A 17,590-nucleotide genomic window follows, 5' to 3' on the forward strand; every position below is an offset into this window, starting at 1 on the left:
GGTCTCCGTCACATCCCTGCCGCCACACCCTCCCCTCACGCCCCTGTCCCCGGCGCTTCCTCCTCCCCCCTGCAGCCGGAAGGATGTCCGGCTGCTTCACTAGGGGGAGGCAGGGCTTACCTTTCGGGGTCCAGGAGGACCCTTCAGGAAGGAAAGCCAGAGGGGGGGGGGGTCGGCGAGGCGGCAGATTTGCGTCGGCGGTCGGCGAAAAGAAGCCCATAGGCTTCTATCGGGTATCGCCACCCAAAGGTGGCGATACCCTTCAGTGCGGTATCATTTTTGATACATTGGAAAATGCGGTAAAACCAGGGTTTTACTGCATTTTCCATTTGATACATCTCGCCCTAAAAGCAAGACCTTGTGCTTATTGGCTCTGTAGTATATATATGAAAGGAAAGTAGCAATTTGACCAGAGTTACTTTATGGCAGAGATGGGGAATCTTCGGCCATTCAGCTGTTGTTGAACTACACAACCCAACATGCCCTGCAACAGATTTGCTATGTGGCCATGCTAAAACTGTTGCAGTGCATGCTGGGGTGTGTAGTTCAAGAACAGCTAGAGGGCCAAAGGTTCCCCATCCCTGCATTATGGGGAAGATGATTACAGAAAATTGATTCAGCAAAGTTACATACTTGTAAGTAAAATAAGATATGTATACAGTTTAAAGAAACCACTTTACAAGCTTTATCAGCACTTGTCTATCATTTATATCCAGCTCAAACTAAAAACAAGACCCAATCCTAATTATTTTAAGCCTAACTAGCCAAGTTCATATCCCTACACCTACAGGCATCTCATTTAGGTCTTAATACCAGCAGAAGAGAAAACAAACACCCTGATAAAACCATATACTAGTTTACAGGGAGGGAGGGGCGGCACATGTGTGGGGGTGGGGGTGTGGGGGGGGGGGCAGGCTGTATTAAGCAGCATGGCCCTCGTTTCAAGATAGTAGAAATAGACTGTGCTGCCCAGTCAATTTCTACTTTCAATTCCAATGCCGTGGGGTCATGTACCGGGAGCAGATGCGTGCAAGCAGGGTGCAATTTTCACTAACTTGCTCTTAATTTTGACTATTTAGTCAAAATTGATAACCCAAATCTCACTGTGTGTACACAGATTTACAGGCAGCGACTATTCAGTATAAAGAATGACTTGTGGGCAGGGGTTAAAGTGAGAGGGAACGGGGCAGAACTGAGTTCCACATCTCTAATGGTAGGGGAACGGAGTTCTACATCTACCACAGCCCTGGACAGTAATTTCAACAGAAAAGCCTCTCCCAGCATCTTTTTCTTCTGTCACATCGTATGTGATGTCATGCACCACCACCATTGAAGTTAAGAAGAGCCACTAAGAGGAGCAGGCCTCTGTGCTTGCTGAAGACAGGCGAGAGGGGGCTAGATGGACTCTGAGGGCATGGAGCTGATGAGTAATATGGTCAGTGAGCTGCTGGAGCAGTCAGATGTGTATTAGCAGCACAACTGTGGACATTATGTGCATAAAGAGCAATACTGTGCGATTTAATATGATTGAAGGGCATTAAATGCGGTGTAAAGTGTATATGATTGTGCTACTGTGTATTGTCATTTTAATTGGAGTTACTATTGAGTGATCACATCCCTTCCTTGTGGGACCATTATCCCTTTATGGGAGATAGGGCATATATTCCCAGGTACTGGTCTAGGCTCTGCCTAATAAGGGGGAGGGGTCGGTATAAGAGGAATTGAGTTCCACCACCTCTTCAGGACCACTTTATGCCCTGCATGTGGGTATCTGGAGTATACACAACATAGCACAAAGGAATCAGCAGAATGTACTACTGCACTGTAAGATCAGGAAAGGCAGATAACGTTATAAAACACATTTGGTTACAAAAGAGAAATGAATAAAAAACACACAGAGTTATGTTTTAGAATTTCAAAACTTGTAGTATAGTATGAAATATTCTCTGACCATCTGGAGCTAGTCATGGCAGGGAGCCAACATTTAGCATTTTTTCCCCTCAAAGTAAATGACAGATGCGTAACTGCCACGTTGCTAATGAAAAGCCAGGAAGGAGCAATATCATATCTCGCGGAGGATTCGGAGAGGCTCCAAACTACAGCATACAGTATAATAACTTCACTTGCAATGCTGCTTCATACGCAAAATCCATTCAGCTACAGATATTGCCGCAGGAGTGTATGTTATACTGGACGTACAGACCAAAATGAAGTATTCTAATCAGGTAAAATAGTTCAATTAAACATCATATTAATTTAACATTGTTCCCAAAAAAAAAAAAATTATAATCTATTGTATTGGATGGAATTCAAGTATTGTCACAAACGCCCCCCAATGTCCTCTACAACAATTTAACTATTCTACCCAATATCCATCTGGCCCAGGGGTTACAAGACACCTAAATGATGTCAGAGCCTTTATGTGAGATCCATGTCAGAGTGATACATCAGCTGTGCTTGGCTATCACAGTATCTTCAATCTACGCCAATTGTCCTGCACAGCTTTACACGGTGCAGTGGAAAATGAATGCAGTTACTGGGCGCAAAGTACTGTCACCAACAGTTCCTGAAACTCATTGGGGGGTGAGATGCACTAACATCCGCAGCCCCTCTTCGCTGCGCATCGCAGAGATAATGATCACATAATTATGCGCTAATTATCGCAAAGGACAGTGCTTGTGTTAAGAGTTGTCCTTTGTGATGTGTCTGGCGATGTGCAGCGGGTCCCAGTGGGTCCCGGCTGCTCCCCCCTCCCTCCCTTACCCAGCCAGGTGATGCTGCTCCCTGCACCCTGAAGAGGATTTAAAGTGCAGGGAGGAGGAGGTCACTGGTCTGGGCAGCACAGCGCTGTGCTGCCCGGACACAGGTGAGGGGGGGGTCGGCGGGGTTCCGTGCGGGGCGGCTAGTGGGTCGCGGTAAAAGCCTATAGGCTTCTATGGGGTATCACCAGCTTTTGCTGGCGATGACCCTGTTGCGGTAACCCGGCGGTGGGTCTTTAGTGCACCCCACAATGTGGTAAAAACCCTGATAACGGGGTTTTTAACAGCAATTTTTGTTTAGAGAATCCCGCCCTGGGGCAGATGTATTAAGTCTGATGAAGTGATAGGAGGTTACTGCCTGGTGTATTATCACCTTTTACTCTAACTGCCATTTTTCATACCCAGACTGTAATGTGACAGTTAGGAGGTGATAGGCTGGTGCATTATCACCCTCCACATGATCACTTCACCAGGCTTAATACTTCTGCCCCAAAGTGCGCATTAGAATTCAGCACTTACGGGTTTATTTACAAAGATGCTAGTTCTACTGAAGATGGGATGTTGCTATGGGCAACTAATCAGATTCTATTTATTATCGTCTAGAGAAGGTGCTAAATAAATAAGTAGTTCTGATTGGTTGCTATGGGCAACATCCCATCTGCAATAGATCTCCCATCTCAGTAAATAAACCCCACAGAATCTCCACTGTGGTTATGTTCGCAGTCTGTGGGAAAATCACTTGTGGCAGATTTCTTAGGAAATATATGGAATCAATATTGCCTGTGAAACATTTATGATAAGCCACACTAACCTTTAATGGTAGAATAAGTTACAATGGATGAATGACTGACTTAGTAACGTAGCTAGCAGTATATACTGTACATAGATTAATGCATGCCACTAGATGTGAATGGGTTCTTTATGTCGCACATAAATCCTGGAGAGAGGGAAACAGGTCAGAATGTAGTTTATCCTGAACATTGTGCCATGTGCTTTCCACCGACATACTGTAAACCCATTCCGGCTATATAGGGTGCCATAAATCTACCAAGTAAAATAGTTTTATTATATTTGGCACCTAAAAACAATTTTATAATGAAAATGTTGCTTAGGTGATCTGTCAAGTATATTGGAAGGAACAATGATACATTCTTCACCCATAAATGAATTACCCTGGGCCATTGGCTATAATGGGCCAAGACATGAAAAGTAATTGTTCTAATAAACATTCTGTAACACAGCACATATCTACCATCAGGATCTATATTCCAGGACTGTTCTCTGGGCAGACATCCTTCCTACCAAGAATGCCAACACCTCTGGCTTTAGAAGTAAAGGAAGCAGAAGGTAAGTGGATCAGGTCTTATGTTCATAAGTATTATCTTTTTTTTTCTTTTCTGAAATGTATTTGAAGGCAAGTAAAAAAAAATGTCCTTCTCCATCTTGGTCTTCTAGAGGTGGTGCAGTTTAACCATCCCATATATGGTAATTAAGGCATAGAGTAACTGGCCTTGCACACTGTACCCTTATGTAGAACATAATGGATACAACATATGTTGTTTATTGGCAATCACTTAGTGCTCCTTTAGCGTTCTATGTGCTGCCCATCTAAAGCCCCGTACACACGGGGGGAGATATATTGCCCAGTGTTTCCTTTGCATCAGCGACCAGAGATGGTCGCTGATGAAAAGGACCTCTGCTGGGGGAGCCGCAGAGGTAATTAGCTGGTCGCAGGCGCAAGCTCCTGCGACCAGCTATTACAATGGGGCAGAAAATGGGAGCGCGCACCCGGCGATTTATCGCTGGTGCGCACTCCAATCACTGGCAATATGGTCGCCTGCGACCATATTCCCAGTGTTTATAGCCCCTATCGCCCCCGTGTGTACACAGCATAAGAGTGCTATTGTTGATCAGAAACAGAACATACTGGGTCCCTTGCAAATGCACAACTTTGGGGGTTATTCTGATTCATTCGGAAAGGCACAATCACTCTCTAATGGACAAAACCATGTGCACTGCAGAGTTAGATTTGGGCGTTTTATGGGTTCTGTGCAGGGTAAATGCTGGCTGCTTTATTGATACACTGCAATATAAAATATCAGTTTGAAGTACCCCCCACCCAAATCTAAATCTCTCTGCACATGTTACATCAGCCCCACCTGCAGTGCATATGGTTTTGTCCATTAGAGTGATTGTGCCTTTCCGAGTGAATCAGAATAACCCCCTTTGTTTAGACTACATCCACTCAAAGTTCATCTATATAGCTCTGTTCTCGAGATCATGTAATCACTGGCAACATTTTAGGAGATATACATTCATGGTCTGTTCTCAGGAACTGCCTGTTTGCACTGCGTAATAGGGACTTATTACTAAAGCGGCGTACACACGGGGCGATTTCATCCCATTTATAAGCAATCTGACAAGATCGCTTAAAGATGGAGCACAGATCGCTCCATGTGCATAGCCCTGGCGACAGCGATGCACTGCCCCGTGTGTCACTATCGCCTGCAAGGAATGACAATGTTTTCACTGTCTTTCTTGCTAGATCACGGGGCTTTGCCTAGAAGCAACAGGCAAAGCCCCGCTCTGCAAAGAGGTTGGTTGACGCGGGTTATATAAACTTTGATGCTTTGACACTGCACCGTGACCCAGGTTGATAATGTGCAGACGTTGCCCACAGCAACTAAAGATAAATGATAGACGCCAATGGCGGCAGATATAGAAGGCAGACTAGTAAGTAGAAAGGAGGTATTTAAGAGGACTATAAACACATTATGACAAAGAAGCTCACTACAAGGTAACACTATTTTACAAGGCCTGCTTGAATTTCCTGCTGTGAAAGAGATCACAGCTTGGTGGTTGAACTGACCTGGCCCCTCATCAGCTGGGTCACATAGTTTGAACATACTAAGCCATTTCCTGCTTACCATATAAAGCAATTCAACTGACTTGGATTCCGCTGTAACCCTTTTGGGAAGTTATTCCATTTACAACATGTTGTCAGTACACAATGGCAGACAGTTCTATAAACATAGAGGGATTAGTACCACACTTCTTTCATTCAAAGTCTAATAATCCCCAAATAATGATCTTGAATCATTGGAAGATCATTTACAGAATTAAACTCCGTATTTTCAATATAGGTTATAAACTTTGCTCCATATTAGTGTATGGTAATGCTTATATTTACAGTTTCCTTGCATCAAAAGGAGAAGGCACAGTAAACTTGTCCATTTACTTTGATGGAATATTTTTTCGAAGCGTTCTTGTATGCAGGGCTGCCATAAGAAATTGTGGGGCCCAGGCTCTGCCACACTGCCCGGAGCAGAACAGCAGCAGCATCTGCCGAGCCGCCCGCCCACAGCAAGCAGCGCCAAAGTTACTTTCAACACACTATATAGTGACACACCAATGTGACACACAGACTGCCTACAATATATACATTGCTGCACCACTACACACCAATGTATATATTTTTTACTATATAAATATATATTTTTTATATGCCCACTAATGTTTATATTTTTATATGCCCACTGCCCACCAATATTTATATAAATATACGGGGCCGGGGGAAAGACCCCTGTTTGAGAAGTGGGTAGTAGCCGCTGCCTCCCTCACTGATCCACATAGCGGGAGTTGGGATGAGCGGCGGCTCTGCTGGGACTCAGTGCCCGGCGTCTATAAGGATGATGCAGGGAAGGAAGGTCAGAGGTCTCAGGCCACCCTGCAGTGATTGGTTGGGGCGGCGGCGCTGGGGATTTTTATTGGCTGCTGCAGCACCAGGTGTATTTTAAAAATGTGTTCTGCCGCCGCTGCAATCTGCTTCCTCCCTCCCTGCAAAAAATCTGGTTGCCAGGAAGCAGAATCTGGTCGCCGTGGCGACCTGGCACCCAGTACTTGTGGAGCCCTGCCTTACGGCCTACCATGTCACAATCCATCCAAAATACTTTAGAGCAGGCATGCTTTCAAGATACTTTAGAGCAGTGCTGTCAAACTCATGGCCCTCCAGCTGTTGTGGATCTACACATCCCAGCATCCCCTGCCACAGTTTTAGCCATCCATTATATAAAATCTGTGGCAGAGCATGCTAAGATGTGTAGTTTCACAACAGATGGAGGGCCATGAGTTTGACATCACTGCTTTAGAGAATATGGCACACATAAAAAGTCACGTACCAGTATATAGCCACGTACCAGTATAGCCACAATACTTTATAGACACACGTCACACAAAGTAGTCAATATGCCCGCAATAATTCATAAAACTCAGTTCAAGTATATGGTGGCATATAATTCAATAATTCTCTATATAACATTGTGAGGCCTGAAATTATTGCACTTTCATGTCAGTGCGCTGCAATCAGTAGTGATAGGGTCACTAGGTCAGGGTCTTGATTTTAAAATGTATGGTGCATCTGAGATAGGGTGACCAACTCATCCCTTTAATCCAGGACACATATTAATTACACAGATTCTGTGTCAGTTTAAAACCAGGTGAAATGGAGTCTTGAGGTGTGGCAGGTTAAAACCAAGTGAAGGCCAGCCACAGAACCTGTGTAATTAATGTGTCCCGGATTAAAGGGATGAGTTGGTCACCCTAATCTGAGATGCAGCAATGTTGCCTCCTGCCATCATGTAGGGGACTGACCCCCATTGGGCTGTGCTGTATGGTTCTAAGCAGATGTACAGAGCTAAAACGGTTCCCCTTCAAATGTGGTTGTCCATGCTGTGTTACAAATGTGTTTTCATAACGCCTGCCTTCCAATGTGACCTTACCTGGGAGCAGACCTTATCCAGTATACCAATGACTTCAGCTTATTCACATACCAATGTGTTACTGGAGTATTCTGGAGAGTCCTGTTCTTGCTACCTGTACATTACTTCAGTAAGAAATATGCATTACGCATGTGGCAGAACTGGTATAAGCCCCTACGCACAAGTAATAGGTCCTACAGGCAATAGAGTGCTGGTGAGGGTATTGTGTTGTATAGGAAAGAAGGCAGCTATAGGTGGCTGCTATGTTCTAGGGAACAAATCCCAGCTTCTGATCTTAAGCCCCAAACTGACCCAAAAGCAGGTAAATGACTAAGCAGCATAAGGACCATATTCGTTATTGTCCTGATTTCTGCATGAAACACGTGATTTTTCGGAATTCCCAGCACCATGGAAGAGTAGGCACACCTCCCACATAGGAACTGGGAAGAATGCAGATATAATTACAGCATCTCTGCATGTTCTCTGGAAGGGGCGGGACTCAATGGAGCGTTAATATGCCAATGGGGTTACTTTAGCTCTGTCGCTATGGCCAATGGCCTAACTAGCCTGGTGCCGCTCACCTGATTCTCCACTCTGGAGAGGAAGAAATCAAAGCAGGCAAGTATGACATGGACCTAAAGAAATGATTCTTAATCCATTTAGTCTACAGCTGGAACAGCACTCCCAAGGAAATGCTTTTCATAATTTAATTACAGCCAGGAGGATATAAAAATTGGTCTCTTGTATTCTTTTAGGATTTCTTTTTTTGCAGTTCTAACTTTTTATTTTGGCATATTTAATGGTGTTATTATGACTTCCTAAATGAGCCTACATAAAATGTTATACAGCTGCAATTATGACGTTGTTTCTGACTGAAGAAACAATAATTTCCATGACCGTGTATTCAGATATTTCACAAAGATCTGAGCCTAGGGGGCCCATTTCCACCAAAGCACCCATTTTTTGGGGGTTACCTGCAAACATTTAGTACCACCTAATTGTATTTAGAAGGGACCACAGTAGATATCTCGACAATCCCTTCATTACCGATGGCAGCTGCATCCCCATAGGTTTCTAGGACTGATGCAATGCATTTAAGCATTCCAGAATAGAAAAATCTGTAGCAAAGCATGCTGGGATTTGGTGTTTTACAACAGGTAGAGCCACACGTTGGCCAGGCCAGCCATACAACAAGATGATACATTTTGTACTCAACATATGACATCAACACATGTTTTATAGATGGTAAATTAACAAATTAATTCATAATACATACCTTAAAGAATGTCAAATATAAAACACTTTCATATAAAAACACTGTTTCAAGCATTTAATCTAATCTACAAAATATGTATAAAAAACCACTAAATACAAAAAACATATTAATGTGAAATATCCTACACACAATAGTAACAATGGCACAATGATAAATATTCTGTTTCTAACCAGAAATATACTCCAGAGACATAGGGGTATATTCAATGCTCTGACAGCGAGCAGCTCCTATAGCTCGGCGTCAGAGTATTCAATTGCCTCCCCTTCACTCGTCATTTCCACCTCGCTGGTTCTTTTCAGCAAGGTGAAGACAGTGAGTGTGCCCATTAAAATGGTGGGGGTTCGGCACAAAATGCAGATGGCTCTCTGCATTTGCAGTGAACCTTGTGCTGTGATTCAAGAAAGTTTGGAAACCAAACCAAATGTCCATACACAATGGGTGTTTTTGCCCAGTGTGTATGCCCTCTGCTTTTCTCAATCTATACTTCATCTCTTGGCAAACTAATCAGCTCTTTCGGATTTCAATATCACTTATATGCGGATGATACTCAAATCTATCTGCCTTCTCATCTTGGATGTCTTCTCGCCAACTCAAACTTAATATTTCCAAAACGGAATTACTTATATTCCCGCCAACTAAAAAAAGTTACAAACCTGACATCTCCATCGCTGTTGACAACTCAACAATCCACCCTACCCCACAAACTCGTTGCTTAGGGGTCATCCTCGACTCTGAACTGTCCTTTCTTCCTCACATTCGATCTGTCTCCAAAACATATCCAAAATACGACCCTCTCTCACACAAGACACTACCAAATCTCTTATCCATGCACTCATTGTATCCCGCATTGATTATTGCAATAGTCTCCTAACTGGTCTTCCCAAGAACAGACTCTCACCATTGCAATCCATTTTAAATGCTGCTGCTAGGCTGATCTTCCTTGCAAGACGCTCATCGTGTGCTGATCCGCTCTGCCAGTCCCTTCATTGGTTGCCTGTATCTTACCGCATTCAATATAAAACAAAATATCTCCCAACACGACCACTCCGCTCTGTTCAAGATCTCAGTCTCTCTTCTGCATGGATCACTAGCTCCCATTCACTATTACAGGACTTTCATCGGGCTGCTCCCATCCTATGGAATGCCCTTCCACGCACAATAAGACTCTCCATTAGCCTCCAAACCTTCAAGTGTTCCCTGAAAACTCACCTCTTCAGGCAAACCTATCATATTTAAGTTATACACGCATAACCCTCTGAGGCCCTTATGTATTATAACACTTCCCTTCTGGACTTGCAACTTGGTGGGACTGCTATGCTATTACTGATGCCTGTCCTTGTGTTTCCCTCCTATATCCCTATAGATTGTAAGCTTGCAGCAGGGCCCTCTAACCTTCAAGTCTGTCTGTAGTTACCCAGTTTGTTTTATCACTGTCTACTATTGTAAAGCGCAACGGAAACTGCTGCGCAATATAAGAAACTGTAAATAAATAAATAATGGGGGAAATCACTGGGCTGAAAAACTCTCAGTGCATATATGTACACACACACACACACACACACACACACACACACACACACACACACAGCGCTTTTCATCCATTTTAGAAATTATCCCCAGGGTGGAGGATGCTATGGAAAGCAGTCTACTCCCTTGCTCATCTGCTGGTAATATTTGCAAGAGAGTTGCCTTGCACAGGGTCGGCTTTCACTCTGGCCAGGCAGCGGCTAGCTGATAGGACTATAACATTTCACTGAGCAGCAATCAGGTCTGAATATCCTGCTAAGCGCGCGCGCGCACACACACACACACACACACACACACACACACTCTCTACGTCATACCGGGTAGCACAAAAAAAAAAATCAATTACCTTACATAAAGCTAATAAATAAATAAGTAAGTAATATGTGCTGGCAATCAGGACGACATACAAGCTGAAGAAACATTGCCTATTATTAATGGGGCCCACATGCACTATACAATTAAGTTAAACTCTAACACACTACACGTTGGGGGCCATGGCTGATATAGTGAATCATATCGGCCGCCCAATATTGTCCGTACACACAGAACAATATCAGCCGCCAATATCATTCAGTGACATCACTGGGGCCCGCTAAACATGCCGGTCGTTAGGCTATATTGCCCTGCATGGTTGGAAGACATCATGCACACATCGGTAACAATTTTAAGTGTATACACGATATTACTCAGAAGCCCATTTCTGAGCGATTTTGTTCACAATATCACCTAGTGTTTAAGTGCAAACTTCTTCTCCTTTGCTAAATACCTGTAAATTCATTGTAACAAAGTTTGGTTAATGGTGTGTACACACGTTAGATGCCGGGTGCAGCTTGACCCCAATTCACACCACCTGCAAATTAACAGGGTTAAAGCTTTTCAACCCGGGAATTTGATGAAAAACCCAGGTTTTTCTGTGGTGTGAAAGGGTCAACATAGGTCTTAAAACCGGCACTCCGACCCTGGTCAAGAGCATTTCTGGCCTAAATCGGCACATATGCGCCTGTGGAAGACTTTTGTGCATCTTGTGAGATTTGCAACGTTAGATACGCACACAATTGCTGCTTTCTTAGCAAACTAATGTCACTCCTGCACAATTGTGACCAACACAGCTAGAGTCCTTATGCGTTAGTTGTTTTGCCAATTTCTTTCATTAATAAAGCAATCAGTATTTTATTCACAAAGTATATTTAAAATGGCAACAAACTGGACTGTATGATTGTTTATATGTGGGTGTATTACTAGATGTGTGGGAACTTTAACTTTTTGATATTACACAGATGAGGTTTTAATCACAGAATAAGAGTCAAACGAGGACATTCTCCTGGAATATGCAGAAAAACAAATGCAAGTGATGGATGTTACAGAATATTAATGACATAAGAGATCTTGGCTATACAGTAAAATATTAGAGCCAGAAAAGAAATCAGGCATTGCTTTTACACTAGTCAGTAAATGTTAAGATTCAATACATGCTGAGCTTGAATGCATTCAGAAAGTGAAACATTACGGACTTATTAATACATGATATAAACCTCTTTAAAGAAATGAACAGCAGATGCCAGAGAACACCGCTCCACTTTGACATTTGTTATTATAAAGTGGTATTTATAGCAGATATTATAGGATTGTTAACCTTACATAAATAGCTGTTGTTAACACAGAGACCACACATCAACAGATATGTGAGAAACAATTGTACACGAGATACAGCCTGAAGTATTGCAAATAATGGTACTTAAACTTTGTGGAATTGATTAATTTTGCTATTATCATCACTGGGTAAATCTGTGTGCTTAATACTATACTATTATATATATATATATATATATATATATATATATATATATATATATATATATATATATATTCTGTACTGTCATATACCTGGCCAAATAAAGCCACATCGGATTCTGATGCTGTTTACACACGAAGAGATTTGACATTAGATTTTGACTATATAGTCAAAATCGCATGGAGATCGTATGCAGATTGCACAGGGTTTTTACCTTGCGATCCTAATGCGCGCTCCTGTGACAGCACAAATTGAAACCCAGATAGACAGGGCAGCAAAGACTATATAGTGCCAATCTAATGCAGATTGTATGAATTGTATGTAAACAGTACAGAGTTAGCAAAGATTGCATAGCACGATCGATAGATAGATAGATAGGATATATATCCTAGTGATGTTTACTCAGCATCTAAAAATGAGCTCTGATACATACAGCTTAAAAAGGGATAAATATTGTGAATCAAGCCAAACTCAGCCAGAACCTCAATCGATTTCATTATATTCAGTATAATTCACATTATTCCTGCAAATAAAATGCAATCAGATCCAACATCAATCTGACAGGCTGCAGTTACAGCCTGTACCAGTGGGGGATGAAAGAAAAGTTATGCAAACTGTGCTCAACCAATGGAGAAGAGGGACATCTTACTTGCGTCTTCTCATTGGCTAAATGCTTATTGTACTTTACAACATTGTCATACACATCCAATAATACCGAAGTACAAATAATAAGTGGTTATGGTTAAGAAAAACACAAAATGTAGTAAATATAAACAATGCCCATTTAGCTGTTGTCAGAACTCAGAAAGGATTCCTTTAAATGAGTACTTGACAAAAACAGACCTATTCGTACTCATGCCAGGTGCAATATTCTGAAATAGAATAGTACCTTTTCCACACAAAAAAAAAAAACATTCTTCTCAAGAGTAAAAAATTTAAAATAAAAGTATTAGGGGAAAGTACATTTCTGGTCTTCAAAAGTCCTGTAAATTACAAGATCAAAGTATTGCAGTACTAATCCATCAGATCATTTTACCAGAGCTTTTCTAATGTTTGTACTGGCAAAAAAATGATACATAAATGTAAAACCAAATACATACATGGAACATTTCCCAAATAAAAACCAAACAAACAATAAAAGAAAAACTTTACTGCAAACAATGACATATCACTGCAGGGTCACAAACAAATCAGACACAACTAAAAGCCATGACTTCTATAAAGCAAGCCATTTCTTTTTTTGCTCATTTATGTATGGTTATGTGTTGAGGAACACTTGTTGCACCATATAAATAAATAATAATAATAATAATAATAATAATGCAAACATATTACGGAGCATTATACAGCGTTATGCTACCCATACACTTGTGCAATTGCATTCAACGCGATATTAGATCCAACTTCCCTTGAAGCTCACCTTTCGATAAATCGCATCAAAAAGATTTTTTTGGGTGTAGAATTATGCGATTTATCATTTATAAAAAAATATATATAAATCGGGTGGGATCGCATGCAGTTGCATTGAATGCTGTTTAAAGATTATCTAACAGATCTTGTGCAGCCATGTGCACTGTGGGTGGAAGAGGAGTGGCCAGCAAGTGCGCAGAAATCTAATGTCGTAGTTGGAAAAAAAATCGAATGCACACAAAAACAGCCTTTGACCGCTCATACAATTCGATAAATATTATGTGCAGAACATAAGATGAGAGATTAAACCGGCATGCCCGTGCATCGCGTCGCATGGTACACAAAATGTACATACAATCATTCAATTTATCCAACAGATGTGGTCGAAATCGAATGATTGCATGCTATATTCCAAAAGTCTATGGGCACCATTACACAAGCAGAATCATTTTTTTTTTTTAAGTACAGAAAATACCAGGATATCAAGATGCACAACTTTAATTTAGCATTTAGACTACACAAATTATACAACACACACAAAAAAAGTAGGACCTTAATTAGTGCAAATATTTATGGGTAGGGGTAAAATCCAGAATCGGATAAGACACCGGAATGCCGGACTGGACATCAAACTCTGCATTCCGGAGCTTGTAGTATCCGGTCCGGGGGTGTCCTGTCCGGGGGTGCTCCATCTGATGAGGCTGCTCTCGCACCTGTCACCTGGCAGAGGAGAGGGGGGAGAATACAGCCTCACCGCATGGTCCGGGGGTGTAATAAAAACTGGAACGGTCCAGACCACACGGGGAGGCTGTAATCTCCCCTTCCCCATGTCCCTGGTGTGAGCAATCACAGGCATCCCCCCGGACAAGACACCCCCCGCATGGGACACCCCTCGGACCAGACACTATAAGCTCCGGTATGCAGAGTTTGATGTCTGGTCCGGCGTTCCGGTGTCTTATCCGGGTCCGGTTTTTACTTCGTCCCATATTTATCATTTTCAAATCACAAGCTTAGACCCAAAAGACAAATCACACATAAACATGGTATTTTGAAGTTTGTAGGGAAATAGCTTAAACCCCATCAGATTGGAAATGCAAACACACCTATATGCTGCCTGATCCATTAAATAACAACCGTGTAATGTAAAATAACAGCTTAACTGTTTGTAAACTACATCAAAGAAGGTATACAAATAGTCCACCCAGGACACATTCCACCCTGCAGGTGGCGTATTACAGTTGTGTACCTATCCTCTGGTATGTTTCATTCTTTACCCAATTTCTTTCTCCCTTCACTGGACTGCTGTCTCTAGGGCTAAATCCTACACAGCATAAAACATAGGTAATTTAAAGTTCTGCAGATATTCACAGATCATTCATTTCAATCATGCTAATAAGTGTACTGTAGAGAAACTCTGGTCATCTAGCCCGTTTTAAATGTGAACATATATTTTATTTTAGCATAACTTGCACATTAATGTACATTACACCAGTGTATTTCCAAACCATCTGCATTATCCACTTCATTATTAGTGTCATTAATGTCTAAATATTTTCTTATAGAAAAAATAGTTGTACAGACTTCTGAAACTAAAGATGGTTTCCTAGCAATTGTGGTACTACAAGTACAAACATGATCCTCCTGTAGTCCTACTGCAGCTGGGAGAGTCAATAGTTGCCTGAGAAAGAGAACAATATTGCTGGCTAACTTTCATTCATTACTAAATCGAATCCTAGCAACAAAATCGTATTGGCATGATCCTGATTTTCATGGGAAAACCCTGAAAGCAACAATGAGTCACAGGAAAAAGAGGGCTGACATGCATTTGCTTGCTGCTGATGACATTAACTTGTGATTGGGGCTCATTGATCGAGGGGGGGGGGGGGGGGGAAACAGAACAGCAAAAATGTTACAACATGACAAAAGCAGTAACTTTTCTTGGCATGTCTAGGCAAACTCATCTGTGTACCAGAGTGAGATAGATTCTTGTGGAATAGAATCAGAGGGAAGGAGCAGTGCTCTGTGTGCCTCACTTTCTCCAATGTGCCCCCTGGATCCAGACATTTGCACTGTCTTTCCAGATAGCTGGAGGCTTCAGATTCTTTGGGGTTTTGTAGTAGGAGGAGTTTTGCCTTCACCTGAGTGACATCTGGCAGAACTCTGTGCCAGACAGTACGTGCCTCACAAAACCTTCCTTCATGGCAAGCCTCTGCCCTGTGCCTGCCTCCAGGCTGGCATGGCTGCTGCTCACAGGGAAAGCTTTCCTGATTGCTTTCCCACAACTCTTACCAGAGGCTCCACTACTGACAGGGGGGAATGCCATTCTGTTGTTACAGACAATGTATAGGACTTCTGGCTGCTATAGGCGCAGAACACACCTACAGTACATACACATATAGATGGTACAATGTGACTCTGAGAAGCCACCCACTGATTACACATAATGACAGCCAATGACAACCCTACAGCTGCATGCAACAGCCAGGCGATGCTCAGAGTGCTGGGCACCAGGACATGGCAGACAGCCTGTGGGACACTGATCTATATGATCTATAGTTACAGCCAGTGCATTGTGCAGAAGCAGTGCTACAGCAAGCAGGCAGGAGCACGGTGCAGCTGCCCCCGGGCCGGGTTCTGTGCCTGCCCAGCAGCATAGGCAGAGCTGGCAGGGAGCGCACAGTAACGCGTCCCCGGCCAGATGGAGGAGAGTCCAGCGCACTGCAGACAGACACAGACGCAGGCGGGCGGGCGGAGAGCTGGGAGAGTCTCCCTGGAATGCTAGGGTATGATGGTGGGAGCTTCCCAGCAGACAGTCACATAACTTCTCCCCCATCATCATACATGTCCCCCCCACACACAGCCCCAAACACGCCACCATCGCTCACAAGACGCAGCAGCTGTGGGCAGACGGCGGCCGCTGGGGAACGAGTCTCGCAGCATATTCCCAGCGCCAGACCCGGGAGAGCGGGCACTGAGACAGACCACAGAAGCCTGGCAGGCGGAGGGGAGAATGAGAAGGGGCAGGAAAATCGCTGGCACTGCCCAAATAGATCTCCCCAGTATAGTGTCACCCTCCAGGCTGATGCCCAACTGATGGGTGCCAGGCATTAGCAGTGCCATGCCGGTGACCTAACGGATCCAGAGCACAGCTGGGCTCCGGGAAACTTTTTTGTATTGCTTGCTGCTAGTGCTCCCCCCTGCTTCATGTCCCTGCTGCGTAAGAGCGGCGGCTACACAGCGACAAGTAAGACGCGACACGCAACCGGCTGTACAGCTCTGTTACCTTATGTAGCGCTGGAATGGGGGGGATTGGACAGCAGGTCGCTCGACGTGCGCAGCTACTCCAGTAAATCCCTGCCAGCATGAAACCTATGAGAGGCAATGGAAGGGGCCTCCCAGTCCCTGTCTGCTCAGGACACCGCCCCCACATCCAGCCCCGCCTCTGCTGCTGCACGATTGGCTGAGGCTCTGAGCTGGGCAACGCAGACTGCTGCAGCCGAAGCTCCGCCCACCCAGCCAGCTCTCATCTCCTGCTCTGTTCCCTGCATCCTGGGAATGGCACATAGCATAGCTGCGCAGGGTTACACCGAACAGTACATTCTCAATGATACTCTCCTTGGAGAAATTAAGAGCCCTGTTTATTAAAGTCAGTTAACATTCTGCGCTACCTGCAGTGATACTGAATGTTGTAACGCAGTAATTTATTATACCAGGGCTGCTAGGAATTTCCAGCAAATACCCTGTGCCACACTGGCAACATAATGAGGCATACACATGGGGCGATTGTAGCACTATCTCGATGGCACTACGTGGTCCCCTGTGTCGCCATCGTCGGGCTAGATTTATACTGCATGCAGTATTACTCTAGTCAACGCCAGTGTCAGTGGCGTAGTTAGAATTTTTTGGTACTTGTGTAATAGCACGGCGCCCGTTACGCAGTTAGCGTAGTGTCCCTGTCAGAATCAGCGCTGTTCGCACGGCCAGCGTAGTTAGCGTAGTGTTCACGCGGCCGCTTAGTGTAGTTAGCGTAATCAGCGTCCCTGTCAGAAGTAGCGTAGTGTTTCCGCGG

The 17,590-nt window shown here is 43.5% G+C and overlaps 1 protein-coding gene across 1 annotated transcript in view; it reads right to left on the bottom strand.

Annotated features, from left to right (window-relative positions):
* Positions 1 to 16,958, bottom strand: part of FNDC3B (fibronectin type III domain containing 3B) — a 348,736-nt gene extending 331,778 nt beyond the window's left edge. The window contains exon 1 of the mRNA XM_083177748.1: positions 16,805 to 16,958. The gene's annotated coding sequence lies outside the window, so the exon portion shown is untranslated. The remainder of the gene's footprint in view (positions 1 to 16,804) is intronic.
* Between the last annotated feature and the right edge of the window lie 632 nt (positions 16,959 to 17,590).

This window comes from Crinia signifera, chromosome 3 (genome assembly GCF_055691185.1).
Source record: "Crinia signifera chromosome 3, ASM5569118v1, whole genome shotgun sequence".
NCBI lineage: Eukaryota > Metazoa > Chordata > Amphibia > Anura > Myobatrachidae > Crinia > Crinia signifera.